This window comes from Carassius carassius, chromosome 1 (assembly GCF_963082965.1).
Source record: "Carassius carassius chromosome 1, fCarCar2.1, whole genome shotgun sequence".
Classification (NCBI taxonomy): domain Eukaryota; kingdom Metazoa; phylum Chordata; class Actinopteri; order Cypriniformes; family Cyprinidae; genus Carassius; species Carassius carassius.
In genome coordinates this window covers 10293145-10319385 of record NC_081755.1, presented here as the reverse complement: position 1 = coordinate 10319385, position 26241 = coordinate 10293145, and the positions used below count along the sequence as shown (strand labels likewise).

At 43.9% G+C, this 26241-nt stretch overlaps 34 non-coding genes across 34 annotated transcripts; all 34 read left to right on the top strand.

The window, feature by feature from the left end:
* The first annotated feature begins 441 nt into the window (after window positions 1–441).
* On the top strand, window positions 442–515 carry trnat-cgu (transfer RNA threonine (anticodon CGU)). Its single transcript has one exon. It is a non-coding gene; the product is annotated as a tRNA-Thr (tRNA).
* Window positions 516–1622: 1107 nt separating this feature from the next.
* On the top strand, window positions 1623–1696 carry trnat-agu (transfer RNA threonine (anticodon AGU)). The gene has a single exon. It is a non-coding gene; the product is annotated as a tRNA-Thr (tRNA).
* Window positions 1697–2152: 456 nt separating this feature from the next.
* On the top strand, window positions 2153–2226 carry trnat-cgu (transfer RNA threonine (anticodon CGU)). The gene has a single exon. It is a non-coding gene; the product is annotated as a tRNA-Thr (tRNA).
* Window positions 2227–3332: 1106 nt separating this feature from the next.
* trnat-agu (transfer RNA threonine (anticodon AGU)) lies at window positions 3333–3406 on the top strand. Its single transcript has one exon. It is a non-coding gene; the product is annotated as a tRNA-Thr (tRNA).
* Window positions 3407–3868: 462 nt separating this feature from the next.
* On the top strand, window positions 3869–3942 carry trnat-cgu (transfer RNA threonine (anticodon CGU)). Its single transcript has one exon. It is a non-coding gene; the product is annotated as a tRNA-Thr (tRNA).
* A 903-nt stretch (window positions 3943–4845) lies between these two features.
* On the top strand, window positions 4846–4935 carry trnar-ucu (transfer RNA arginine (anticodon UCU)). The gene is given in 2 exon segments: window positions 4846–4882; window positions 4900–4935. It is a non-coding gene; the product is annotated as a tRNA-Arg (tRNA).
* Window positions 4936–5049: 114 nt separating this feature from the next.
* trnat-agu (transfer RNA threonine (anticodon AGU)) lies at window positions 5050–5123 on the top strand. Its single transcript has one exon. It is a non-coding gene; the product is annotated as a tRNA-Thr (tRNA).
* A 448-nt stretch (window positions 5124–5571) lies between these two features.
* On the top strand, window positions 5572–5645 carry trnat-cgu (transfer RNA threonine (anticodon CGU)). Its single transcript has one exon. It is a non-coding gene; the product is annotated as a tRNA-Thr (tRNA).
* Window positions 5646–6547: 902 nt separating this feature from the next.
* Window positions 6548–6637, top strand: trnar-ucu (transfer RNA arginine (anticodon UCU)). Its single transcript is given in 2 exon segments — window positions 6548–6584; window positions 6602–6637. It is a non-coding gene; the product is annotated as a tRNA-Arg (tRNA).
* Window positions 6638–6751: 114 nt separating this feature from the next.
* trnat-agu (transfer RNA threonine (anticodon AGU)) lies at window positions 6752–6825 on the top strand. Its single transcript has one exon. It is a non-coding gene; the product is annotated as a tRNA-Thr (tRNA).
* A 463-nt stretch (window positions 6826–7288) lies between these two features.
* Window positions 7289–7362, top strand: trnat-cgu (transfer RNA threonine (anticodon CGU)). The gene has a single exon. It is a non-coding gene; the product is annotated as a tRNA-Thr (tRNA).
* A 1106-nt stretch (window positions 7363–8468) lies between these two features.
* Window positions 8469–8542, top strand: trnat-agu (transfer RNA threonine (anticodon AGU)). Its single transcript has one exon. It is a non-coding gene; the product is annotated as a tRNA-Thr (tRNA).
* Window positions 8543–8990: 448 nt separating this feature from the next.
* Window positions 8991–9064, top strand: trnat-cgu (transfer RNA threonine (anticodon CGU)). The gene has a single exon. It is a non-coding gene; the product is annotated as a tRNA-Thr (tRNA).
* A 903-nt stretch (window positions 9065–9967) lies between these two features.
* On the top strand, window positions 9968–10057 carry trnar-ucu (transfer RNA arginine (anticodon UCU)). Its single transcript is given in 2 exon segments — window positions 9968–10004; window positions 10022–10057. It is a non-coding gene; the product is annotated as a tRNA-Arg (tRNA).
* A 114-nt stretch (window positions 10058–10171) lies between these two features.
* On the top strand, window positions 10172–10245 carry trnat-agu (transfer RNA threonine (anticodon AGU)). The gene has a single exon. It is a non-coding gene; the product is annotated as a tRNA-Thr (tRNA).
* Window positions 10246–10708: 463 nt separating this feature from the next.
* trnat-cgu (transfer RNA threonine (anticodon CGU)) lies at window positions 10709–10782 on the top strand. The gene has a single exon. It is a non-coding gene; the product is annotated as a tRNA-Thr (tRNA).
* Window positions 10783–11684: 902 nt separating this feature from the next.
* On the top strand, window positions 11685–11774 carry trnar-ucu (transfer RNA arginine (anticodon UCU)). The gene is given in 2 exon segments: window positions 11685–11721; window positions 11739–11774. It is a non-coding gene; the product is annotated as a tRNA-Arg (tRNA).
* Window positions 11775–11888: 114 nt separating this feature from the next.
* Window positions 11889–11962, top strand: trnat-agu (transfer RNA threonine (anticodon AGU)). The gene has a single exon. It is a non-coding gene; the product is annotated as a tRNA-Thr (tRNA).
* Window positions 11963–12417: 455 nt separating this feature from the next.
* trnat-cgu (transfer RNA threonine (anticodon CGU)) lies at window positions 12418–12491 on the top strand. Its single transcript has one exon. It is a non-coding gene; the product is annotated as a tRNA-Thr (tRNA).
* A 903-nt stretch (window positions 12492–13394) lies between these two features.
* Window positions 13395–13484, top strand: trnar-ucu (transfer RNA arginine (anticodon UCU)). The gene is given in 2 exon segments: window positions 13395–13431; window positions 13449–13484. It is a non-coding gene; the product is annotated as a tRNA-Arg (tRNA).
* A 114-nt stretch (window positions 13485–13598) lies between these two features.
* Window positions 13599–13672, top strand: trnat-agu (transfer RNA threonine (anticodon AGU)). The gene has a single exon. It is a non-coding gene; the product is annotated as a tRNA-Thr (tRNA).
* Window positions 13673–14122: 450 nt separating this feature from the next.
* Window positions 14123–14196, top strand: trnat-cgu (transfer RNA threonine (anticodon CGU)). Its single transcript has one exon. It is a non-coding gene; the product is annotated as a tRNA-Thr (tRNA).
* A 907-nt stretch (window positions 14197–15103) lies between these two features.
* trnar-ucu (transfer RNA arginine (anticodon UCU)) lies at window positions 15104–15193 on the top strand. The gene is given in 2 exon segments: window positions 15104–15140; window positions 15158–15193. It is a non-coding gene; the product is annotated as a tRNA-Arg (tRNA).
* Window positions 15194–15307: 114 nt separating this feature from the next.
* trnat-agu (transfer RNA threonine (anticodon AGU)) lies at window positions 15308–15381 on the top strand. Its single transcript has one exon. It is a non-coding gene; the product is annotated as a tRNA-Thr (tRNA).
* A 463-nt stretch (window positions 15382–15844) lies between these two features.
* On the top strand, window positions 15845–15918 carry trnat-cgu (transfer RNA threonine (anticodon CGU)). The gene has a single exon. It is a non-coding gene; the product is annotated as a tRNA-Thr (tRNA).
* Window positions 15919–16819: 901 nt separating this feature from the next.
* Window positions 16820–16909, top strand: trnar-ucu (transfer RNA arginine (anticodon UCU)). The gene is given in 2 exon segments: window positions 16820–16856; window positions 16874–16909. It is a non-coding gene; the product is annotated as a tRNA-Arg (tRNA).
* Window positions 16910–17023: 114 nt separating this feature from the next.
* Window positions 17024–17097, top strand: trnat-agu (transfer RNA threonine (anticodon AGU)). The gene has a single exon. It is a non-coding gene; the product is annotated as a tRNA-Thr (tRNA).
* A 463-nt stretch (window positions 17098–17560) lies between these two features.
* On the top strand, window positions 17561–17634 carry trnat-cgu (transfer RNA threonine (anticodon CGU)). The gene has a single exon. It is a non-coding gene; the product is annotated as a tRNA-Thr (tRNA).
* Window positions 17635–18536: 902 nt separating this feature from the next.
* On the top strand, window positions 18537–18626 carry trnar-ucu (transfer RNA arginine (anticodon UCU)). The gene is given in 2 exon segments: window positions 18537–18573; window positions 18591–18626. It is a non-coding gene; the product is annotated as a tRNA-Arg (tRNA).
* Window positions 18627–19194: 568 nt separating this feature from the next.
* Window positions 19195–19268, top strand: trnat-cgu (transfer RNA threonine (anticodon CGU)). Its single transcript has one exon. It is a non-coding gene; the product is annotated as a tRNA-Thr (tRNA).
* A 1079-nt stretch (window positions 19269–20347) lies between these two features.
* On the top strand, window positions 20348–20421 carry trnat-agu (transfer RNA threonine (anticodon AGU)). Its single transcript has one exon. It is a non-coding gene; the product is annotated as a tRNA-Thr (tRNA).
* A 1180-nt stretch (window positions 20422–21601) lies between these two features.
* On the top strand, window positions 21602–21675 carry trnat-agu (transfer RNA threonine (anticodon AGU)). The gene has a single exon. It is a non-coding gene; the product is annotated as a tRNA-Thr (tRNA).
* Window positions 21676–22128: 453 nt separating this feature from the next.
* On the top strand, window positions 22129–22202 carry trnat-cgu (transfer RNA threonine (anticodon CGU)). The gene has a single exon. It is a non-coding gene; the product is annotated as a tRNA-Thr (tRNA).
* A 962-nt stretch (window positions 22203–23164) lies between these two features.
* trnat-ugu (transfer RNA threonine (anticodon UGU)) lies at window positions 23165–23238 on the top strand. Its single transcript has one exon. It is a non-coding gene; the product is annotated as a tRNA-Thr (tRNA).
* Window positions 23239–26241: the final 3003 nt, after the last annotated feature.

Here is a 26241-nt window from a genome sequence, read left to right as displayed (position 1 = left end):
CTGTTGATGAAGTAGCGCCTTGGGCTGAGAGGTTTTGGTCTCCGTAAAAGGGGGTGCAGAGGAGTGCTAGAGCAGCATGCAATTTAATTTGCGAACCACCCCTCAGATGCTGCCCAGAGTCATCTCAGCTGGTCAAAGAGCTTGCCTTGCAAACACGTGCTCCTTGGTTTAGGACTGCTGCAAGCCTGGAAGGAGCTACTGCATGTGGCGCAGAGTGTAGCGCATTGGACTATTAGTCTGCGATTTGAGGCCATTTGAAGTTTGTGGGTTTGAGTCAAAACAGATTGGTGACTTCTGGCCTTTTGTTTATCATTAAATTGCAAGCTTATGCCCTCAGGCAACAGAAAGTTGTGAAAATCTAATAAGCTGACCAGCCCGTGGACCTTTGTCCTCACCGCTGGATGTTTTGATCAACTTTCTCACTCTCCTAGTGCTCTTCTTGGCGCTGTGGCTTAGTTGGTTAAAGCGTCTGTCTCGTAAACAGGAGATCCTGGGTTCAAATCCCAGCGGTGCCTTTAGCATCCCTTGTGTGCCTCAAGCATGTGCTTTTCTGAAATCGGACTGCAAAAAGGGATAGCAAAGGCAGCAGGCGATTCCATTTCCAAACCACATCCTAATAATGCTAACGCTCTTTTGAACAGGTCAACAGTTGCTGATAGGCTCTGTGGCACAATAGATAGCAAACTGGACTTCTAGACTGCCAGATGAGGCCATTCAAATGTTAACTAATGGCACTTGGCCAACAAACTCAGAGGTTAGCTGGCCTCCCGAATCAGTTGTCAAAAAAATCATTTTAGGCTGTGCAGAGCCTGGCCGTTAGCCTCTTATCTGGATGCTTTTATCCTCTAAGTGCCGCTCCCTGGGAGAGTGTGTGCAGGTTGGCGCCGTGGCTTAGTTGGTTTAAGCTTGTGTCGTAAATAGGACATACTGAATTCGGTCCCACTTTATATTAAGTGGCCTTAACTACTATGTACTTACATCAAAAAATGAATACATGTACTTATTGTGTTCATATTGTATTGTTAATAGGTTTTGCTGCTATTGAGGTGGGAAACAGGTAAGGTTAGGGACAGATTTGGTGGTATGGGTAAGTATAAGGGTGTGTTAAGGTGTGAGGGATGGGTCAACCATGTAATTATACATGTAATTACAGAAATTAATTACAGATGTAATTACGTGCAGATATTTTTCAAATATAAGTACAATGTAAAAACATGCATGTACACAATAAGGGATTTGTACCAAATTAATAATTAAAATTTAAGTACATAGTAGTTGAGGCAACTTAATATAAAGTGGGTCCCTGAATTCAAATCCCAGCACTGTCTTTGCTGGTAATCAAACACCACCTTGGGTTGTGTTTTTTTTGCTTTGCGCAATCAGGCGGTACAGAGCCAGGAAAAAAAAGCTCCACACATGTCTCTTTGGCGCAATGGATAGCGCATTGGACTTCTAGACTGCCAAATGAGGCCATTCAAAGGTTGTGGGTTCGTGTCCCACCAGAGTCGTTACTTTTGGCATTCTGTTAATGGCGCTTGGCCAACAAACACACATGCTCTTTGGCCAACCCTCCAGAGTTATAAAAATCTAAATCTCACTTTCTTACTAGATACAAGCATGTTGGTGCCGTGGCTTAGTTGGTTAAAGCGCCTGTCTAGTAAACAGGAGATCCTGGGTTCGAATCCCAGCGGTGCCTTTGCTGGTGATGAAGTAGCGCCTTGGGCTGAGAGGTTTTGGTCTCCGTAAAAGGGGGTGCAGAGGAGTGCTAGAGCAGCATGCAATTTAATTTGCGAACCACCCCTCAGATGCTGCCCAGAGTCATCTCAGCAATGCAGCATGGCTCACCTGGTCAAAGAGCTTGCCTTGCAAACACGTGATCCTTGGTTTAGGACTAATGCAAGCCTGGAAGGAGCTACTGCATGTGGCGCAGAGTGTAGCGCATTGGACTATTAGTCTGCGATTTAAGGCCGTTTGTGGGTTTGAGTCAAAACAGATTGGTGACTTCTGGCCTTTTGTTTATCATTAAATTGCAAGCTTATGCCCTCGGGCAACAGAAAGTTGTGAAAAATCTCATAAGCTGACCAGCCCGTGGACCTTTGTCCTCACCGCTGGATGTTTTGATCAACCTACTCACCCTCCTAGTGCTCTTCTTGGCGCTGTGGCTTAGTTGGTCAAAGCGTCTGTCTCGTAAACAGGAGATCCTGGGTTCAAATCCCAGCGGTGCCTTTAGCATCCCTTGTGTGCCTCAAGCATGTGCTTTTCTGAGATCGGACTGCAAACAGGGATAGGAAAGGCAGCAGGCGATTCCATTTCCAAACCACATCCTGATAATGCTAACGCTCTTTTGAACAGGTCAACAGTTGCTGATAGGCTCTGTGGCACAATATATAGCAAACTGGACTTCTAGACTGCCAGATTAGGCCATTCAAAAGTTAACTAATGGCACTTGGCCAACAAACCCAGAGGCTAGCTGGCCTCCCAAATCAGTTGTCAAAAAAAACATTTTTAGGCTGTGCAGAGCCTGGCCGTTAGCCTCTTACCTGGATGCTTTTATCCTCTAAGTGCCGCTCCCTGGGAGAGTGTGTGCAGGTTGGCGCCGTGGCTTAGTTGGTTTAAGCTTGTGTCGTAAATAGGACATACTGAATTCGGTCCCACTTTATATTAAGTGGCCTTAACTACTATGTACTTACATCAAAAAATGAATTCATGTACTTATTGTGTTCATATTGTATTGTTATTAGGTTTTGCTGCTATTGAGGTGGGAAACAGGTAAGGTTAGGGACAGATTTGGTGGTATGGGTAAGTATGAGGGTGTGTTAAGGTGTGAGGGATGGGTCAACCATGTAATTATACATGTAATTACAGAAATTAATTACAGATGTAATTACGTGCAGATATTTTTCAAATATAAGTACAATGTAGAAACATGCATGTACACAATAAGGGATTCGTACCAAATTAATAATTAAAATTTAAGTACATAGTAGTTAAGGCCACTTAATATAAAGTGGGTCCCTGAATTCAAATCCCAGCACTGTCTTTGCTGGTAATCAAACACCACCTTGGGTTGTGTTTTTTTGCTTTGCACAATCAGGCGGTACAGAGCCAGGAAAAAAAACTCCACACATGTCTCTGTGGCCCAATGGATAGCGCATTGGACTTCTAGACTGCCAAATGAGGACATTCAAAGGTTGTGGGTTCAAGTCCCACCAGAGTCATTACTTTTGGCATTCTGTTAATGGCGCTTGGCCAACAAACACACATGCTCTCTGTCCACCCCTCCAGAGTTATAAAATTCTAAATCTCAATTTCTTACTAGATACATGCAAGTTGGTGCCGTGGCTTAGTTGGTTAAAGCGCCTGTCTAGTAAACAGGAGATCCTGGGTTCGAATCCCAGCGGTGCCTTTGCTGGTGATGAAGTAGCGCCTTGGGCTGAGAGGTTTTGGTCTCCGTAAAAGGGGGTGCAGAGGAGTGCTAGAGCAGCATGCAATTTAATTTGCGAACCACCCCTCAGATGCTGCCCAGAGTCATCTCAGCAATGCAGCATGGCTCAGCTTGTCAAAGAGCTTGCCTTGCAAACACGTGCTCCTTGGTTTAGGACTGCTGCAAGCCTGGAAGGAGCTACTGCATGTGGCGCAGAGTGTAGCGCATTGGACTATTAGTCTGCGATTTGAGGCCATTTGAAGTTTGTGGGTTTGAGTCAAAACAGATTGGTGACTACTGGCCTTTTGTTTATCATTAAATTGCAAGCTTATGCCCTCAGGCAACAGAAAGTTGTGAAAATCTAATAAGCTGACCAGCCCGTGGACCTTTGTCCTCACCGCTGGATGTTTTGATCAACTTTCTCACCCTCCTAGTGCTCTTCTTGGCGCTGTGGCTTAGTTGGTTAAAGCGTCTGTCTCGTAAACAGGAGATCTTGGGTTCAAATCCCAGCGGTGCCTTTAGCATCCCTTGTGTGCCTCAAGCATGTGCTTTTCTGAAATCGGACTGCAAAAAGGGATAGCAAAGGCAGCAGGCGATTCCATTTCCAAACCACATCCTGATAATGCTAACGCTCTTTTGAACAGGTCAACAGTTGCTGATAGGCTCTGTGGCACAATAGATAGCAAACTGGACTTCTAGACTGCCAGATGAGGCCATTCAAATGTTAACTAATGGCACTTGGCCAACAAACTCAGAGGTTAGCTGGCCTCCCGAATCAGTTGTCAAAAAAACCATTTTAGGCTGTGCAGAGCCTGGCCGTTAGCCTCTTATCTGGATGCTTTTATCCTCTAAGTGCCGCTCCCTGGGAGAGTGTGTGCAGGTTGGCGCCGTGGCTTAGTTGGTTTAAGCTTGTGTCGTAAATAGGACATACTGAATTCGGTCCCACTTTATATTAAGTGGCCTTAACTACTATGTACTTACATCAAAAAATGAATACATGTACTTATTGTGTTCATATTGTATTGTTAATAGGTTTTGCTGCTATTGAGGTGGGAAACAGGTAAGGTTAGGGACAGATTTGGTGGTATGGGTAAGTATAAGGGTGTGTTAAGGTGTGAGGGATGGGTCAACCATGTAATTATACATGTAATTACAGAAATTAATTACAGATGTAATTACGTGCAGATATTTTTCAAATATAAGTACAATGTAAAAACATGCATGTACACAATAAGGGATTTGTACCAAATTAATAATTAAAATTTAAGTACATAGTAGTTGAGGCCACTTAATATAAAGTGGGTCCCTGAATTCAAATCCCAGCACTGTCTTTGCTGGTAATCAAACACCACCTTGGGTTGTGTTTTTTTTGCTTTGCGCAATCAGGCGGTACAGAGCCAGGAAAAAAAAGCTCCACACATGTCTCTGTGGCGCAATGGATAGCGCATTGGACTTCTAGACTGCCAAATGAGGCCATTCAAAGGTTGTGGGTTCGTGTCCCACCAGAGTCGTTACTTTTGGCATTCTGTTAATGGCGCTTGGCCAACAAACACACATGCTCTCTGGCCACCCCTCCAGAGTTATAAAAATCTAAATCTCACTTTCTTACTAGATACAAGCAAGTTGGTGCCGTGGCTTAGTTGGTTAAAGCGCCTTTCTAGTAAACAGGAGATCCTGGGTTCGAATCCCAGCGGTGCCTTTGCTGGTGATGAAGTAGTGCCTTGGGCTGAGAGGTTTTGGTCTCCGTAAAAGGGGGTGCAGAGGAGTGCTAGAGCAGCATGCAATTTAATTTGCGAACCACCCCTCAGATGCTGCCCAGAGTCATCTCAGCAATGCAGCATGGCTCAGCTGGTCAAAGAGCTTGCCTTGCAAACACGTGATCCTTGGTTTAGGACTGCTGCAAGCCTGGAAGGAGCTACTGCATGTGGCGCAGAGTGTAGCGAATTGGACTATTAGTCTGCGATTTGAGGCCGTTTGAGGCAAAACAGATTGGTGACTTCTGGCCTTTTGTTTATCATTAAATTGCAAGCTTATGCCCTCGGGCAACAGAAAGTTGTGAAAAATCTCATAAGCTGACCAGCCCGTGGACCTTTGTCCTCACCGCTGGATGTTTTGATCAACCTACTCACCCTCCTAGTGCTCTGCTTGGCGCTGTGGCTTAGTTGGTCAAAGCGTCTGTCTCGTAAACAGGAGATACTGGGTTCAAATCCCAGCGGTGCCTTTAGCATCCCTTGTGTGCCTCAAGCATTTGCTTTTCTGAAATCGGACTGCAAACAGGGATAGGAAAGGCAGCAGGCGATTCCATTTCCAAACCACATCCTGATAATGCTAACGCTCTTTTGAACAGGTCAACAGTTGATGATAGGCTCTGTGGCACAATAGATAGCAAACTGGACTTCTAGACAGCCAGATGAGGCCATTCAAAGGTTAACTAATGGCACTTGGCCAACAAACCCAGAGGCTAGCTGGCCTCCCAAATCAGTTGTCAAAAAAACCATTTTAGGCTGTGCAGAGCCTGGCTGTTAGCCTCTTATCTGGATGCTTTTATCCTCTAAGTGCCGCTCCCTGGGAGAGTGTGTGCAGGTTGGCGCCGTGGCTTAGTTGGTTTAAGCTTGTGTCGTAAATAGGACATACTGAATTCGGTCCCACTTTATATTAAGTGGCCTTAACTACTATGTACTTACATCAAAAAATGAATACATGTACTTATTGTGTTCATATTGTATTGTTAATAGGTTTTGCTGCTATTGAGGTGGGAAACAGGTAAGGTTAGGGACAGATTTGGTGGTATGGGTAAGTATAAGGGTGTGTTAAGGTGTGAGGGATGGGTCAACCATGTAATTATACATGTAATTACAGAAATTAATTACAGATGTAATTACGTGCAGATATTTTTCAAATATAAGTACAATGTAAAAACATGCATGTACACAATAAGGGATTTGTACCAAATTAATAATTAAAATTTAAGTACATAGTGTTGAGGCCACTTAATATAAAGTGGGTCCCTGAATTCAAATCCCAGCACTGTCTTTGCTGGTAATCAAACACCACCTTGGGTTGTGTTTTTTTTGCTTTGCGCAATCAGGCGGTAGAGAGCCAGGAAAAAAAAGCTCCACACATGTCTCTGTGGCGCAATGGATAGCGCATTGGACTTCTAGACTGCCAAATGAGGCCATTCAAAGGTTGTGGGTTCGTGTCCCACCAGAGTCGTTACTTTTGGCATTCTGTTAATGGCGCTTGGCCAACAAACACACATGCTCTCTGTCCATCCCTCCAGAGTTATAAAACTCTAAATCTCAATTTCTTACTAGATACATGCAAGTTGGTGCCGTGGCTTAGTTGGTTAAAGCGCCTGTCTAGTAAACAGGAGATCCTGGGTTCGAATCCCAGCGGTGCCTTTGCTGGTGATGAAGTAGCGCCTTGGGCTGAGAAGTTTTGGTCTCCGTAAAAGGGGGTGCAGAGGAGTGCTAGAGCAGCATGCAATTTAATTTGCGAACCACCCCTCAGATGCTGCCCAGAGTCATCTCAGCAATGCAGCATGGCTCACCTGGTCAAAGAGCTTGCCTTGCAAACACGTGATCCTTGGTTTAGGACTGCTGCAAGCCTGGAAGGAGCTACTGCATGTGGTGCAGAGTGTAGCGCATTGGACTATTAGTCTGCGATTTAAGGCCATTTGAAGTTTGTGGGTTTGAGTCAAAACAGATTGGTGACTTCTGGCCTTTTGTTTATCATTAAATTGCAAGCTTATGCCCTCGGGCAACAGAAAGTTGTGAAAAATCTCATAAGCTGACCAGCCCGTGGACCTTTGTCCTCACCGCTGGATGTTTTGATCAACCTACTCACCCTCCTAGTGCTCTTCTTGGCGCTGTGGCTTAGTTGGTCAAAGCGTCTGTCTCGTAAACAGGAGATCCTGGGTTCAAATCCCAGCGGTGCCTTTAGCATCCCTTGTGTGCCTCAAGCATGTGCTTTTCTGAGATCGGACTGCAAACAGGGATAGGAAAGGCAGCAGGCGATTCCATTTCCAAACCACATCCTGATAATGCTAACACTCTTTTGAACAGGTCAACAGTTGCTGATAGGCTCTGTGGCACAATATATAGCAAACTGGACTTCTAGACTGCCAGATTAGGCCATTCAAAAGTTAACTAATGGCACTTGGCCAACAAACCCAGAGGCTAGCTGGCCTCCCGAATCAGTTGTCAAAAAAACCATTTTTAGGCTGTGCAGAGCCTGGCCGTTAGCCTCTTATCTGGATGCTTTTATCCTCTAAGTGCCGCTCGCTGGGAGAGTGTGTGCAGGTTGGCGCCATGGCTTAGTTGGTTTAAGCATGTGTCGTAAATAGGACATACTGAATTCGGTCCCACTTTATATTAAGTGGCCTTAACTACTATGTACTTACATCAAAAATGAATACATGTACTTATTGTGTTCATATTGTATTGTTAATTGGTTTTGCTGCTATTGAGGTGGGAAACAGGTAAGGTTAGGGACAGATTTGGTGGTATGTGTAAGTATAAGGGTGTGTTAAGGTGTGAGGGATGGGTCAACCATGTAATTATACATGTAATTACAGAAATTAATTACAGATGTAATTACGTGCAGATATTTTTCAAATATAAGTACAATGTAAAAACATGCATGTACACAATAAGGGATTTGTACCAAATTAATAATTAAAATTTAAGTACATAGTAGTTAAGGCCACTTAATATAAAGTGGGTCCCTGAATTCAAATCCCAGCACTGTCTTTGCTGGTAATCAAACACCACCTTGGGTTGTGTTTTTTTGCTTTGCGCAATCAGGCGGTACAGAGCCAGGAAAAAAAAGCTCCACACATGTCTCTGTGGCGCAATGGATAGCACATTGGACTTCTAGACTGCCAAATGAGGCCATTCAAAGGTTGTGGGTTCGTGTCCCACCAGAGTCGTTACTTTTGGCATTCTGTTAATGGCGCTTGGCCAACAAACACACATGCTCTCTGGCCACCCCTCCAGAGTTATAAAAATCTAAATCTCACTTTCTTACTAGATACAAGCAAGTTGGTGCTGTGGCTTAGTTGGTTAAAGCGCCTGTCTAGTAAACAGGAGATCCTGGGTTCGAATCCCAGCGGTGCCTTTGCTGTTGATGAAGTAGTGCCTTGGGCTGAGAGGTTTTGGTCTCCGTAAAAGGGGGTGCAGAGGAGTGCTAGAGCAGCATGCAATTTAATTTGCGAACCACCCCTCAGATGCTGCCCAGAGTCATCTCAGCAATGCAGCATGGCTCACCTGGTCAAAGAGCTTGCCTTGCAAACACGTGATCCTTGGTTTAGGACTGCTGCAAGCCTGGAAGGAGCTACTGCATGTGGCGCAGAGTGTAGCGCATTGGACTATTAGTCTGCGATTTGAGGCCGTTTGAGGCAAAACAGATTGGTGACTTCTGGCCTTTTGTTTATCATTAAATTGCAAGCTTATGCCCTCGGGCAACAGAAAGTTGTGAAAAATCTCATAAGCTGACCAGCCCGTGGACCTTTGTCCTCACCGCTGGATGTTTTGATCAACCTACTCACCCTCCTAGTGCTCTGCTTGGCGCTGTGGCTTAGTTGGTCAAAGCGTCTGTCTCGTAAACAGGAGATACTGGGTTCAAATCCCAGCGGTGCCTTTAGCATCCCTTGTGTGCCTCAAGCATTTGCTTTTCTGAAATCGGACTGCAAACAGGGATAGGAAAGGCAGCAGGCGATTCCGTTTCCAAACCACATCCTGATAATGCTAACGCTCTTTTGAACAGGTCAACAGTTGATGATAGGCTCTGTGGCACAATAGATAGCAAACTGGACTTCTAGACTGCCAGATGAGGCCATTCAAAGGTTAACTAATGGCACTTGGCCAACAAACCCAGAGGCTAGCTGGCCTCCCAAATCAGTTGTCAAAAAAACCATTTTAGGCTGTGCAGAGCCTGGCTGTTAGCCTCTTATCTGGATGCTTTTATCCTCTAAGTGCCGCTCCCTGGGAGAGTGTGTGCAGGTTGGCGCCGTGGCTTAGTTGGTTTAAGCTTGTGTCGTAAATAGGACATACTGAATTCGGTCCCACTTTATATTAAGTGGCCTTAACTACTATGTACTTACATCAAAAAATGAATACATGTACTTATTGTGTTCATATTGTATTGTTAATAGGTTTTGCTGCTATTGAGGTGGGAAACAGGTAAGGTTAGGGACAGATTTGGTGGTATGGGTAAGTATAAGGGTGTGTTAAGGTGTGAGGGATGGGTCAACCATGTAATTATACATGTAATTACAGAAATTAATTACAGATGTAATTACGTGCAGATATTTTTCAAATATAAGTACAATGTAAAAACATGCATGTACACAATAAGGGATTTGTACCAAATTAATAATTAAAATTTAAGTACATAGTAGTTGAGGCCACTTAATATAAAGTGGGTCCCTGAATTCAAATCCCAGCACTGTCTTTGCTGGTAATCAAACACCACCTTGGGTTGTGTTTTTTTTGCTTTGCGCAATCACGCGGTACAGAGCCAGGAAAAAAAAGCTCCACACATGTCTCTGTGGCGCAATGGATAGCGCATTGGACTTCTAGACTGCCAAATGAGGCCATTCAAAGGTTGTGGGTTCGTGTCCCACCAGAGTCGTTACTTTTGGCATTCTGTTAATGGCGCTTGGCCAACAAACACACATGCTCTCTGTCCATCCCTCCAGAGTTATAAAACTCTAAATCTCAATTTCTTACTAGATACATGCAAGTTGGTGCCGTGGCTTAGTTGGTTAAAGCGCCTGTCTAGTAAACAGGAGATCCTGGGTTCGAATCCCAGCGGTGCCTTTGCTGGTGATGAAGTAGCGCCTTGGGCTGAGAGGTTTTGGTCTCCGTAAAAGGGGGTGCAGAGGAGTGCTAGAGCAGCATGCAATTTAATTTGCGAACCACCCCTCAGATGCTGCCCAGAGTCATCTCAGCAATGCAGCATGGCTCACCTGGTCAAAGAGCTTGCCTTGCAAACACGTGATCCTTGGTTTAGGACTGCTGCAAGCCTGGAAGGAGCTACTGCATGTGGCGCAGAGTGTAGCGCATTGGACTATTAGTCTGCGATTTAAGGCCATTTGAAGTTTGTGGGTTTGAGTCAAAACAGATTGGTGACTTCTGGCCTTTTGTTTATCATTAAATTGCAAGCTTATGCCCTCGGGCAACAGAAAGTTGTGAAAAATCTCATAAGCTGACCAGCCCGTGGACCTTTGTCCTCACCGCTGGATGTTTTGATCAACCTACTCACCCTCCTAGTGCTCTTCTTGGCGCTGTGGCTTAGTTGGTCAAAGCGTCTGTCTCGTAAACAGGAGATCCTGGGTTCAAATCCCAGCGGTGCCTTTAGCATCCCTTGTGTGCCTCAAGCATGTGCTTTTCTGAGATCGGACTGCAAACAGGGATAGGAAAGGCAGCAGGCGATTCCATTTCCAAACCACATCCTGATAATGCTAACGCTCTTTTGAACAGGTCAACAGTTGCTGATAGGCTCTGTGGCACAATATATAGCAAACTGGACTTCTAGACTGCCAGATGAGGCCATTCAAAGGTTAACTAATGGCACTTGGCCAACAAACCCAGAGGCTAGCTGGCCTCCCAAATCAGTTGTCAAAAAAACCATTTTAGGCTGTGCAGAGCCTGGCTGTTAGCCTCTTATCTGGATGCTTTTATCCTCTAAGTGCCGCTCCCTGGGAGAGTGTGTGCAGGTTGGCGCCGTGGCTTAGTTGGTTTAAGCTTGTGTCGTAAATAGGACATACTGAATTCGGTCCCACTTTATATTAAGTGGCCTTAACTACTATGTACTTACATCAAAAAATGAATACATGTACTTATTGTGTTCATATTGTATTGTTAATAGGTTTTGCTGCTATTGAGGTGGGAAACAGGTAAGGTTAGGGACAGATTTGGTGGTATGGGTAAGTATAAGGGTGTGTTAAGGTGTGAGGGATGGGTCAACCATGTAATTATACATGTAATTACAGAAATTAATTACAGATGTAATTACGTGCAGATATTTTTCAAAATATGTACAATGTAAAAACATGCATGTACACAATAAGGGATTTGTACCAAATTAATAATTAAAATTTAAGTACATAGTAGTTGAGGCCACTTAATATAAAGTGGGTCCCTGAATTCAAATCCCAGCACTGTCTTTGCTGGTAATCAAACACCACCTTGGGTTGTGTTTTTTTTGCTTTGCGCAATCAGGCGGTACAGAGCCAGGAAAAAAAAGCTCCACACATGTCTCTGTGGCGCAATGGATAGCGCATTGGACTTCTAGACTGCCAAATGAGGCCATTCAAAGGTTGTGGGTTCGTGTCCCACCAGAGTCGTTACTTTTGGCATTCTGTTATTGGCGCTTGGCCAACAAACACACATGCTCTCTGTCCATCCCTCCAGAGTTATAAAACTCTAAATCTCAATTTCTTACTAGATACATGCAAGTTGGTGCCGTGGCTTAGTTGGTTAAAGCGCCTGTCTAGTAAACAGGAGATCCTGGGTTCGAATCCCAGCGGTGCCTTTGCTGGTGATGAAGTAGCGCCTTGGGCTGAGAGGTTTTGGTCTCCGTAAAAGGGGGTGCAGAGGAGTGCTAGAGCAGCATGCAATTTAATTTGCGAACCACCCCTCAGATGCTGCCCAGAGTCATCTCAGCAATGCAGCATGGCTCACCTGGTCAAAGAGCTTGCCTTGCAAACACGTGATCCTTGGTTTAGGACTGCTGCAAGCCTGGAAGGAGCTACTGCATGTGGCGCAGAGTGTAGCGCATTGGACTATTAGTCTGCGATTTAAGGCCGTTTGTGGGTTTGAGTCAAAACAGATTGGTGACTTCTGGCCTTTTGTTTATCATTAAATTGCAAGCTTATGCCCTCAGGCAACAGAAAGTTGTGAAAATCTCATAAGCTGACCAGCCCGTGGACCTTTGTCCTCACCGCTGGATGTTTTGATCAACCTACTCACCCTCCTAGTGCTCTGCTTGGCGCTGTGGCTTAGTTGGTCAAAGCGTCTGTCTCGTAAACAGGAGATACTGGGTTCAAATCCCAGCGGTGCCTTTAGCATCCCTTGTGTGCCTCAAGCATTTGCTTTTCTGAAATCGGACTGCAAACAGGGATAGGAAAGGCAGCAGGCGATTCCATTTCCAAACCACATCCTGATAATGCTAACGCTCTTTTGAACAGGTCAACAGTTGATGATAGGCTCTGTGGCACAATAGATAGCAAACTGGACTTCTAGACTGCCAGATGAGGCCATTCAAAGGTTAACTAATGGCACTTGGCCAACAAACCCAGAGGCTAGCTGGCCTCCCAAATCAGTTGTCAAAAAAACCATTTTAGGCTGTGCAGAGCCTGGCTGTTAGCCTCTTATCTGGATGCTTTTATCCTCTAAGTGCCGCTCCCTGGGAGAGTGTGTGCAGGTTGGCGCCGTGGCTTAGTTGGTTTAAGCTTGTGTCGTAAATAGGACATACTGAATTCGGTCCCACTTTATATTAAGTGGCCTTAACTACTATGTACTTACATCAAAAAATGAATACATGTACTTATTGTGTTCATATTGTATTGTTAATAGGTTTTGCTGCTATTGAGGTGGGAAACAGGTAAGGTTAGGGACAGATTTGGTGGTATGGGTAAGTATAAGGGTGTGTTAAGGTGTGAGGGATGGGTCAACCATGTAATTATACATGTAATTACAGAAATTAATTACAGATGTAATTACGTGCAGATATTTTTCAAATATAAGTACAATGTAAAAACATGCATGTACACAATAAGGGATTTGTACCAAATTAATAATTAAAATTTAAGTACATAGTAGTTGAGGCCACTTAATATAAAGTGGGTCCCTGAATTCAAATCCCAGCACTGTCTTTGCTGGTAATCAAACACCACCTTGGGTTGTGTTTTTTTTGCTTTGCGCAATCAGGCGGTAGAGAGCCAGGAAAAAAAAGCTCCACACATGTCTCTGTGGCGCAATGGATAGCGCATTGGACTTCTAGACTGCCAAATGAGGCCATTCAAAGGTTGTGGGTTCGTGTCCCACCAGAGTCGTTACTTTTGGCATTCTGTTAATGGCGCTTGGCCAACAAACACACATGCTCTCTGTCCATCCCTCCAGAGTTATAAAACTCTAAATCTCAATTTCTTACTAGATACATGCAAGTTGGTGCCGTGGCTTAGTTGGTTAAAGCGCCTGTCTAGTAAACAGGAGATCCTGGGTTCGAATCCCAGCGGTGCCTTTGCTGGTGATGAAGTAGCGCCTTGGGCTGAGAGTTTTTGGTCTCCGTAAAAGGGGGTGCAGAGGAGTGCTAGAGCAGCATGCAATTTAATTTGCGAACCACCCCTCAGATGCTGCCCAGAGTCATCTCAGCAATGCAGCATGGCTCAGCTGGTCAAAGAGCTTGCCTTGCAAACTTTAGGACTGCTGCAAGCCTGGAAGGAGCTACTGCATGTGGTGCAGAGTGTAGCGCATTGGACTATTAGTCTGCGATTTGAGGCCATTTGAAGTTTGTGGGTTTGAGTCAAAACAGATTGGTGACTTCTGGCCTTTTGTTTATCATTAAATTGCAAGCTTATGCCCTCGGGCAACAGAAAGTTGTGAAAAATCTAATAAGCTGACCAGCCCGTGGACCTTTGTCCTCACCGCTGGATGTTTTGATCAACTTACTCACCCTCCTAGTGCTCTTCTTGGCGCTGTGGCTTAGTTGGTTAAAGCGTCTGTCTCGTAAACAGGAGATCCTGGGTTCAAATCCCAGCGGTGCCTTTAGCATCCCTTGTGTGCCTCAACTCAAGCATGTGCTTTTCTGAAATCGGACTGCAAAAAGGGATAGCAAAGGCAGCAGGCGATTCCATTTCCAAACCACATCCTGATAATGCTAACGCTCTTTTGAACAGGTCAACAGTTGCTGATAGGCTCTGTGGCACAATAGATAGCAAACTGGACTTCTAGACTGCCAGATGAGGCCATTCAAAGGTTAACTAATGGCACTTGGCCAACAAACCCAGAGGCTAGCTGGCCTCCCGAATCAGTTGTCAAAAAAACCATTTTAGGCTGTGCAGAGCCTGGCCGTTAGCCTCTTATCTGGATGCTTTTATCCTCTAAGTGCCGCTCCCTGGGAGAGTGTGTGCATGTTGGCGCCGTGGCTTAGTTGGTTTAAGCTTGTGTCGTAAATAGGACATACTGAATTCGGTCCCACTTTATATTAAGTGGCCTTAACTACTATGTACTTACATCAAAAAATGAATACATGTACTTATTGTGTTCATATTGTATTGTTAATAGGTTTTGCTGCTATTGAGGTGGGAAACAGGTAAGGTTAGGGACAGATTTGGTGGTATGGGTAAGTATAAAGGTGTGTTAAGGTGTGAGGGATGGGTCAACCATGTAATTATACATGTAATTACAGAAATTAATTACAGATGTAATTACGTGCAGATATTTTTCAAATATAAGTACAATGTAAAAACATGCATGTACACAATAAGGGATTTGTACCAAATTAATAATTAAAATTTAAGTACATAGTAGTTAAGGCCACTTAATATAAAGTGGGTCCCTGAATTCAAATCCCAGCACTGTCTTTGCTGGTAATCAAACACCACCTTGGGTTGTGTTTTTTTGCTTTGCTCAATCAGGCGGTACAGAGCCAGGAAAAAAAAGCTCCACACATGTCTCTGTGGCGCAATGGATAGCGCATTGGACTTCTAGACTGCCAAATGAGGCCATTCAAAGGTTGTGGGTTCGAGTCCCACCAGAGTCATTACTTTTGGCATTCTGTTAATGGCACTTGGCCAACAAACACACATGCTCTCTGGCCACCCCTCCAGAGTTATAAAACTCTAAATCTCACTTTCTTACTAGATACATGCAAGTTGGTGCCGTGGCTTAGTTGGTTAAAGCGCCTGTCTAGTAAACAGGAGATCCTGGGTTCGAATCCCAGCGGTGCCTTTGCTGGTGATGAAGTAGCGCCTTGGGCTGAGTGGTTTTGATCTCCGTAAAAGGGGGTGCAGAGGAGTGCTAGAGCAGCATGCAATTTAATTTGCGAACCACCCCTCAGATGCTGCCCAGAGTCATCTCAGCAATGCAGCATGGCTCACCTGGTCAAAGAGCTTGCCTTGCAAACACGTGATCCTTGATTTAGGACTGCTGCAAGCCTGGAAGGAGCTACTGCATGTGGCGCAGAGTGTAGCGCATTGGACTATTAGTCTGCGATTTGAGGCCATATGAAGTTTGTGGGTTTGAGTCAAAACAGATTGGTGACTTCTGGCCTTTTGTTTATCATTAAATTGCAAGCTTATGCCCTCAGGCAACAGAAAGTTGTGAAAAATCTCATAAGCTGACCAGCCCGTGTACCTTTGTCCTCACCGCTGGATGTTTTGATCAACTTACTCACCCTCCTAGTGCTCTGCTTGGCGCTGTGGCTTAGTTGGTCAAAGCGTCTGTCTCGTAAACAGAAGATCCTGGGTTCAAATCCCAGCGGTGCCTTTAGCATCCCTTGTGTGCCTCAAGCATGTGCTTTTCTGAGATCGGACTGCAAACAGGGATAGGAAAGGCAGCAGGCGATTCCATTTCCAAACCACATCCTGATAATGCTAACGCTCTTTTGAACAGGTCAACAGTTGCTGATAGGCTCTGTGGCACAATATATAGCAAACTGGACTTCTAGACTGCCAGATTAGGCCATTCAAAAGTTAACTAATGGCACTTGGCCAACAAACCCAGAGGCTAGCTGGCCTCCCGAATCAGTTGTCAAAAAAAACATTTTTAGGCTGTGCAGAGCCTGGCCGTTAGCCTCTTATCTGGATGCTTTTATCCTCTAAGTGCCGCTCGCTGGGAGAGTGTGTGCAAGTTGGCGCCGTGGCTTAGTTGGTTTAAGCATGTGTCGTAAATAGGACATACTGAATTCGGTCCCACTTTATATTAAGTGGCCTTAACTACTATGTACTTACATCAAAAATGAATACATGTACTTATTGTGTTCATATTGTATTGTTAATTGGTTTTGCTGCTATTGAGGTGGGAAACAGGTAAGGTTAGGGACAGATTTGGTGGTATGGGTAAGTATAAGGGTGTGTTAAGGTGTGAGGGATGGGTCAACCATGTAATTATACATGTAATTACAGAAATTAATTACAGATGTAATTACGTGCAGATATTTTTCAAATATAAGTACAATGTAAAAACATGCATGTACACAATAAGGGATTTGTACCAAATTAATAATTAAAATTTAAGTACATAGTAGTTAAGGCCACTTAATATAAAGTGGGTCCCTGAATTCAAATCCCAGCACTGTCTTTGCTGGTAATCAAACACCACCTTGGGTTGTGTTTTTTTGCTTTGCGCAATCAGGCGGTACAGAGCCAGGAAAAAAAACTCCACACAAGACTCTGTGGCGCAATGGATAGCGCATTGGACTTCTAGACTGCCAAATGAGGCCATTCAAAGGTTGTGGGTTCAAGTCCCACCAGAGTCGTTACTTTTGGCATTCTGTTAATGGCGCTTGGCCAACAAACACACATGCTCTCTGTCCACCCCTCCAGAGTTATAAAACTCTAAATCTCAATTTCTTACTAGATACATGCTAGTTGGTGCCGTGGCTTAGTTGGTTAAAGCGCCTTTCTAGTAAACAGGAGATCCTGGGTTCGAATCCCAGCGGTGCCTTTGCTGGTGATGAAGTAGCGCCTTGGGCTGAGAGGTTTTGGTCTCCGTAAAAGGGGGTGCAGAGGAGTGCTAGAGCAGCATGCAATTTAATTTGCGAACCACCCCTCAGATGCTGCCCAGAGTCATCTCAGCAATGCAGCATGGCTCACCTGGTCAAAGAGCTTGCCTTGCAAACACGTGATCCTTGGTTTAGGACTGCTGCAAGCCTGGAAGGAGCTACTGCATGTGGCGCAGAGTGTAGCGCATTGGACTATTAGTCTGCGATTTGAGGCCATATGAAGTTTGTGGGTTTGAGTCAAAACAGATTGGTGACTTCTGGCCTTTTGTTTATCATGAAATTGCAAGCTTATGCCCTCGGGCAACAGAAAGTTGTGAAAAATCTTATAAGCTGACCAGCCCGTGGAACTTTGTCCTCACCGCTGGATGTTTTGATCAACTTACTCACCCTCCTAGTGCTCTGCTTGGCGCTGTGGCTTAGTTGGTTAAAGCGTCTGTCTCGTAAACAGGAGATTCTGGGTTCAAATTCCAGCGGTGCCTTTAGCATCCCTTGTGTGCCTCAAGCATGTGCTTTTCTGAAATCGGACTGCAAACAGGGATAGCAAAGGCAGCAGGCGATTCCATTTCCAAACCACATCCTGATAATGCTAATGCTCTTTTGAACAGGTCAACAGTTGCTGATAGGCTCTGTGGCACAATAGATAGCAAACTGGACTTCTAGACTGCCAGATGAGGCCATTCAAAGGTTAACTAATGGCACTTGGCCAACAAACCCAGAGGCTAGCTGGCCTCCCGAATCAGTTGTCAAAAAAAACATTTTAGGCTGTGCAGAGCCTGGCCGTTAGCCTCTTATCTGGATGCTTTTATCCTCTAAGTGCCGCTCCCTGGGAGAGTGTGTGCAGGTTGGCGCCGTGGCTTAGTTGGTTTAAGCTTGTGTCGTAAATAGGACATACTGAATTCGGTCCCACTTTATATTAAGTGGCCTTAACTACTATGTACTTACATCAAAAAATGAATACATGTACTTATTGTGTTCATATTGTATTGTTAATAGGTTTTGCTGCTATTGAGGTGGGAAACAGGTAAGGTTAGGGACAGATTTGGTGGTATGGGTAAGTATAAGGGTGTGTTAAGGTGTGAGGGATGGGTCAACCATGTAATTATACATGTATTTACAGAAATTAATTACAGATGTAATTATGTGCAGATATTTTTCAAATATAAGTACAATGTAAAAACATGCATGTACACAATAAGGGATTTGTACCAAATTAATAATTAAAATTTAAGTACATAGTAGTTAAGGCCACTTAATATAAAGTGGGTCCCTGAATTCAAATCCCAGCACTGTCTTTGCTGGTAATCAAACACCACCTTGGGTTGTGTTTTTTTGCTTTGCGCAATCAGGCGGTACAGAGCCAGGAAAAAAAAGCTCCACACATGTCTCTGTGGCGCAATGGATAGCGCATTGGACTTCTAGACTGCCAAATGAGGCCATTCAAAGGTTGTGGGTTCGAGTCCCACCAGAGTCGTTACTTTTGGCATTCTGTTAATGGCGCTTGGCCAACAAACACACAACGTGGCTTAGTTGGTTAAAGCGCCTGTCTAGTAAACAGGAGATCCTGGGTTCGAATCCCAGCGGTGCCTTTGCTGGTGATGAAGTAGTGCCTTGGGCTGAGAGGTTTTATTCTCCGTAAAAGGGGGTGCAGAGGAGTGCTAGAGCAGCATGCAATTTAATTTGCGAACCACCCCTCAGATGCTGCCCAGAGTCATCTCAGCAATGCAGCATGGCTCACCTGGTCAAAGAGCTTGCCTTGCAAACACGTGATCCTTGGTTTAGGACTGCTGCAAGCCTGGAAGGAGCTACTGCATGTGGCGCAGAGTGTAGCGCATTGGACTATTAGTCTGCGATTTGAAGTTTGTGGGTTTGAGTCAAAACAGATTGCTGACTTCTGGCCTTTTGTTTATCATTAAATTGCAAGCTTATGCCCTCGGGCAACAGAAAGTTGTGAAAAATCTCATAAGCTGACCAGCCCGTGGACCTTTGTCCTCACCGCTGGATGTTTTGATCAACCTACTCACCCTCCTAGTGCTCTGCTTGGCACTGTGGCTTAGTTGGTCAAAGCGTCTGTCTCGTAAACTGGAGATCCTGGGTTCAAACCCCAGCGGTGCCTTTAGCATCCCTTGTGTGCCTCAAGCATGTGCTTTTCTGAGATCGGACTGCAAACAGGGATAGGAAAGGCAGCAGGCGATTCCATTTCCAAACCACATCCTGATAATGCTAACGCTCTTTTGAACAGGTCAACAGTTGCTGATAGGCTCTGTGGCACAATAGATAGCAAACTGGACTTCTAGACTGCCAGATTAGGCCATTCAAAAGTTAACTAATGGCACTTGGCCAACAAACCCAGAGGCTAGCTGGCCTCCCGAATCAGTTGTCAAAAAAACCATTTTAGGCTGTGCAGAGCCTGGCCGTTAGCCTCTTATCTGGATACTTTTATCCTCTAAGTGCCGCTCCCTGGGAGAGTGTGTGCAGGTTGGCGCCGTGGCTTAGTTGGTTTAAGCTTGTGTCGTAAATAGGACATACTGAATTCGGTCCCACTTTATATTAAGTGGCCTTAACTACTATGTACTTACATCAAAAAATGAATACATGTACTTATTGTGTTCATATTGTATTGTTAATAGGTTTTGCTGCTATTGAGGTGGGAAACAGGTAAGGTTAGGGACAGATTTGGTGGTATGGGTAAGTATAAGGGTGTGTTAAGGTGTGAGGCATTGGTCAAAATTATACATGTAATTACAGAAATTAATTACAGATGTAATTACGTGCAGATATTTTTCAAATATAAGTACAATGTAAAAACATGCATGTACACAATAAGGGATTTGTACCAAATTAATAATTAAAATTTAAGTACATAGTAGTTAAGGCCACTTAATATAAAGTGGGTCCCTGAATTCAAATCCCAGCACTGTCTTTGATGGTAATCAAACACCACCTTGGGTTGTGTTTTTTTCCTTTGCGCAATCAGTCGGTACAAAGCCAGGAAAAAAAAGCTCCAAACATGTCTCTGTGGCGCAATGGATAGCGCATTGGACTTCTAGACTGCCAAATGAGGCCATTCAAAGGTTGTGGGTTCGAGTGGCATTCTGTTAATGGCGCTTGGCCAACAAACACACATGCTCTCTGTCCACCCCTCCAGAGTTATAAAACTCTAAATCTCAATTTCTTACTAGATACATGCAAGTTGGTGCCGTGGCTTAGTTGGTTAAAGCGCCTGTCTAGTAAACAGGAGATCCTGGGTTCGAATCCCAGCGGTGCCTTTGCTGGTGATGTAGTAGCGCCTTGGGCTGAGTGGTTTTGATCTCCGTAAAAGGGGGTGCAGAGGAGTGCTAGAGCAGCATGCAATTTAATTTGCGAACCACCCCTCAGATGCTGCCCAGAGTCATCTCAGCAATGCAGCATGGCTCACCTGGTCAAAGAGCTTGCCTTGCAAACACGTGCTCCTTGGTTTAGGACTGCTGCAAGCCTGGAAGGAGCTACTGCATGTGGCGCAGAGTGTAGCGCATTGTACTATTAGTCTGCGATTTAAGGCCATATGAAGTTTGTGGGTTTGAGTCAAAACAGATTGGTGACTTCTGGCCTTTTGTTTATCAGCTTATGAGATTTTTCACAACTTTCTGTTGCCCGAGGGCATAAGCTTGCAATTTAATCATAAACAAAATGCCAGAAGTCACCAATCTGTTTTGACTCAAACCCACAAACTTCATATGGCCTCAAATCGCAGACTAATAGTCCAATGCGCTACACTCTGCGCCACATGCAGTAACTCCTTCCAGGCTTAACTACTATGTACTTACATCAAAAAATGAATACATGTACTTATTGTGTTCATATTGTATTGTTAATAGGTTTTGCTGCTATTGAGTTGGGAAACAGGTAAGGTTAGGGACAGATTTGGTGGTATGGGTAAGTATAAGGGTGTGTTAAGGTGTGAGGGATGGGTCAACCATGTAATTATACATGTAATCACAGAAATTAATTACAGATGTAATTACGTGCAGATATTTTTCAAATATAAGTACAATGTAAAAACATGCATTTTCACAATAAGGGATTTGTACCAAATTAATAATTAAAATTTAAGTACATAGTAGTTAAGGCCACTTAATATAAAGTGGGTCCCTGAATTCAAATCCCAGCACTGTCTTTGCTGGTAATCAAACACCACCTTGGGTTGTGTTTTTTTGCTTTGCGCAATCAGGCGGTACAGAGCCAGGAAAAAAAAGCTCCACACATGTCTCTGTGGCGCAATGGATAGCGCATTGGTCTTCTAGACTGCCAAATGAGGCCATTCAAAGGTTGTGGGTTCGAGTTCCACCAGAGTCGTTACTTTTGGCATTCTGTTAATGGCGCTTGGCCAACAAACACACATGCTCTCTGGCCACCCCTCCAGAGTTATAAAACTCTAAATCTCACTTTCTTACTAGATACAAGCAAGTTGGTGCTGTGGCTTAGCTGGTTAAAGCGCCTGTTTAGTAAACAGGAGATCCTGGGTTCGAATCCCAGTGGTGCCTTTGCTGGTGATGAAGTGGCGCCTTGGGCTGAGAGTTTTTGGTCTCCGTAAAAGGGGGTGCAGAGGAGTGCTAGAGCAGCATGCAATTTAATTTGCGAACCACCCCTTAGACGCTGCCCAGAGTCATCTTAGCAATGCAGCATGGCTCAGCTGGTCAAAGAGCTTGCCTTGCAAACACGTGCTCCTTGGTTTAGGACTGCTGCAAGCCTGGAAGGAGCTACTGCATGTGGCGCAGAGTGTAGCGCATTGGACTATTAGTCTGCCATTTGAAGTTTGTGGGTTTGAGTCAAAACAGATTGGTGACTTCTGGCCTTTTGTTTATCATTAAATTGCAAGCTTATGCCCTCGGGCAACAGAAAGTTGTGAAAAATCTCATAAGCTGACCAGCCCGTGGACCTTTGTCCTCACCGCTGGATGTTTTGATCAACCTACTCACCCTCCTAGTGCTCTGCTTGGCGCTGTGGCTTAGTTGGTCAAAGCGTCTGTCTCGTAATCTGGAGATCCTGGGTTCAATTCCCAGCGGTGCCTTTAGCATCCCTTGTGTGCCTCAAGCATGTGCTTTTCTGAGATCGGACTGCAAACAGGGATAGGAAAGGCAGCAGGCGATTCCATTTCCAAACCACATCCTGATAATGCTAACGCTCTTTTGAACAGGTCAACAGTTGCTGATAGGCTCTGTGGCACAATAGATAGCAAACTGGACTTCTAGACTGCCAGATTAGGCCATTCAAAAGTTAACTAATGGCACTTGGCCAACAAACCCAGAGGCTAGCTGGCCTCCCGAATCAGTTGTCAAAAAAACCATTTTAGGCTGTGCAGAGCCTGGCCGTTAGCCTCTTATCTGGATGCTTTTATCCTCTAAGTGCCGCTCCCTGGGAGAGTGTGTGCAGGTTGGCGCCGTGGCTTAGTTGGTTTAAGCATGTGTCGTAAATAGGACATACTGAATTCGGTCCCACTTTATATTAAGTGGCCTTAACTACTATGTACTTACATCAAAAATGAATACATGTACTTATTGTGTTCATATTGTATTGTTAATTGGTTTTGCTGCTATTGAGGTGGGAGACAGGTAAGGTTAGGGACAGATTTGGTGGTATGGGTAAGTATAAGGGTGTGTTAAGGTGTGAGGGATGGGTCAACCATGTAATTATACATGTAATTACAGAAATTAATTACAGATGTAATTACGTGCAGGAATTTTTCAAATATAAGTACAATGTAAAAACATGCATGTACACAATAAGGGATTTGTACCAAATTAATAATTAAAATTTAAGTACATAGTAGTTAAGGCCACTTAATATAAAGTGGGTCCCTGAATTCAAATCCCAGCACTGTCTTTGCTGGTAATCAAACACCACCTTGGGTTGTGTGGTTTTGCTTTGCGAATCAGGCGGTACAGAGGAGTGTCAGAGCAGCATGCGATTTCATTTGCCAACCACCCGTCAGCTGCTGACGAAGAATTCTGACCCAAGTCAGCAATGCCGCAGGGCGCCGTGGCTTAGCTGGTCAAAGCGCTTGTCTTGTAAACAGGAGATCCTGGGTTTGATTCCCAGCGGTGCCTTTAGGCTTACGGCCATACCAACCTGAGGGCGCTAGAGAGCTACAGGAAGTGTTGGCTGCAGTTGGGAGAGGAAGGCTCTCCTCCATTTTGATTTTTCTGTTTGTGTTTGTTTGTAAGTTGTTTTTGGACTTTAGTTCAGTTTTTTGTGTGGTTTTTCAGTTTTAAACCACCTAACAGCAGCTTTTTGCTGGCTGGAGGGTGGTTTCTCTGTTTTTTGTTTTTTTCTTAAAATGGACGGATTAATGGATGACGACACAGGACCGGCTGGAGAGACACGTATGGCAAACGATACTGGACTGGCTGGAGAGAGACGCATGGCAAACGATACTGGATTTGGCGGAGAGAGACGCATGGCAAACGACACTAGACTGGTTGGAGAGAGACGCATGGCAAACGATACTGGACGGGCTGGAGAGAGACGCATGGCAAACGATACTGGACTGGCTGGAGAGAGACGCATGGCAAACGATACTGGACTGGCTGGAGAGAGACGCATGGCAAACGATACTGGATTTGGCGGAGAGAGACGCATGGCAAACGACACTAGACTGGCTGGAGAGAGACGCATGGCAAACGATACTGGACTGGCTGGAGAGAGAAGCATGGCAAACGATACTGGATTTGGCGGAGAGACACGATCGGTAAATGACACTGGACTGGGAAATCGACTACGAGCTGGGAATGGGAATAACCAAGGCACGAGGGAGAAATTTCTTGAAAGAAAGTATCTAAAAGAGGCTACAGTGATTGTGAACGTAGAGAATGTGATCGAGGTGAGAGCAGAGGATATCATCAAGGCTGTATCAAAACAATGTGGACATGGGAAAATCCTGGCACTAAGGCCAAGACAAGGGAAAGAATATGAATTAACAATGGAGAAAGAAGAAACATGTGACAAACTGACTGATGGACTGATGATAAAAGGAGTGAACTGTGAGGTAAAAAATTTGCAAAACAGAGATTATGTTGTTTCCTTCATGCACCTGCCCGTCTATATTGATGACAAAGAAATTTTAGCTAAATTGGAAGGATGGGGAGTTAATCCCATTTCACAGATAAAAAGAAGATGCTACCCGGGCACTGACATAGAAGACGGAACAAGGTTCCTAAAAGTGAGATTCCCCAAAGATGTGGCATCGTTGCCATATAGCACAAAGCTGGAAACAGCAGAAGGGCAGCAGTATTTTAGGGTGATGCACAGCCATCAGGTGAAGACCTGTAGGCTGTGCATGAGCCCTGGACACCTGCTGAAAGACTGCCCAGATTTTAAGTGCCGTATTTGCGAGGAGAGGGGACACTTTGCAAGAGATTGCAATGCTGTCAGATGCCCAGGGTGTCAAGAAGTTTTAAATAAATGTGAATGTTGGATGGAAGGAGAGGAAGGAGGTATGGAACTTCAGTTGGACGGACAGGTGCATGAAAGAAACAGTGAGGAGGAAAGAGAAACTGATGAAGGACAAGAGGAAGACGGATTGCAACAAAAAGAAACAGAAGAAAGAGCGAGCAACAGAGAGAAAGAAGGAGAGAAAGTAAATGATGCAGACAAAGAACATTTAACAGAACAGGACACCCAATGGACGGAAATTGAAATATCGGACAGTGTTAAAAAACTTTTGGATGACGTGGACGGAGATGTACAAGGAATGAATGATCAAAACAAAGAAATGGACAGTGAAGAAGAAACGAGGATGGATAACATGGAGATAGACAGAGAGGGGAGAGGACAAATAAGAAGACGAACATTAAAGGTAAAACCAAATGTGGGAAATGCTAGAAAAAAGATAATGACAAGGGGTCGAGTGAAAACTGTAAACAGATATGAAGTGTTAAGAGGGCTGGAGGGAGAAGATGGAAAGTAATGGTTTTTAGGTATTTATTTTTCTTTTTAATGGTTTTAAGTTGTGTTACTTTTAATGCAAGGGGACTGATGGACATGGGTAAATTTGAAAAAGTGAAGGAAAAATGCCAAGGCGAAGATGTTATTGTTTTACAAGAAACAAATTGGAAAGAGAGTGTGATGAAGGACTATAAAAAGAAATGGGAAGGGGATATTTTATATAACAATGGGGATGGAAGGCTTGGAAGAGGAGTGGCTTTTTTAATAAGAAAAGATGTTTTTAATGCAAGTAGAGTGGTGTATAAAGATAAGATGGGGAAATGTATGGTGGTGGAAGTAAATTGTGAAGGACGTGAACTGATTTTAGTAAATGTACATGCGCCAACAGAGGAGAAGGAAAAGAAAGAATTTTTTTATGTTTTAAGAAATATCATAAACAAGTATAAGGAAATAATAATGATAGGGGATTTTAACACAGTTTTTAGTAAACAAGACATGGCAGAAGGAATGGTTTTTAAAAACGACAAGGGGAGAAAAGAATTAAAAGCATTAATGGGAGAAAATAATATCATCGATGTGTGGAGAGAAAGAAATGAAAAGATAAAAGAATTTTCAAGGAGGCAAATAGTGGGGCAGTGTGTGTGTGAAACAAGAATAGATTTTATTTTATGTACAAGAAATGTGGAGAATTTTATAAAAAAGATTAAGTATGAAGAAACAAGTTTTAGTGATCACAAGTTTTTATTTTTTAAAGTAGACTGGAGTAAAGTGCAAAGAGGGCCGGGATTATGGATTTTAAATACAGAGGTTTTAAAGAATGAAGATTATGTTTTAAGTATAAAGGAGATTATTGAAAAGGAAAAAGAAAATGGAATGTATAATGAGGATAAGCGAATGTGGTGGGAGAACGTGAAATATCTGGTAAAAAAGTTTACAATAACCTATTGCAAGTTAATTAATAAATGTAAGAAAAATAAGGAAAGAGAGCTAAGACAAAACTTAAATAAGGAACTGGACAAGACAGAAAAAAGCATAGAGAAAATAAAAGAAATAGAAGGTAGACTGAAGGAAATGGAAGAGGAGAAATATGAAGCTGCAAGATTAAGAAGTAAAGCAAAATATACAGTGGAGGGGGAGAAGTGCACAAAGTTTTTCTTTGATCTAGA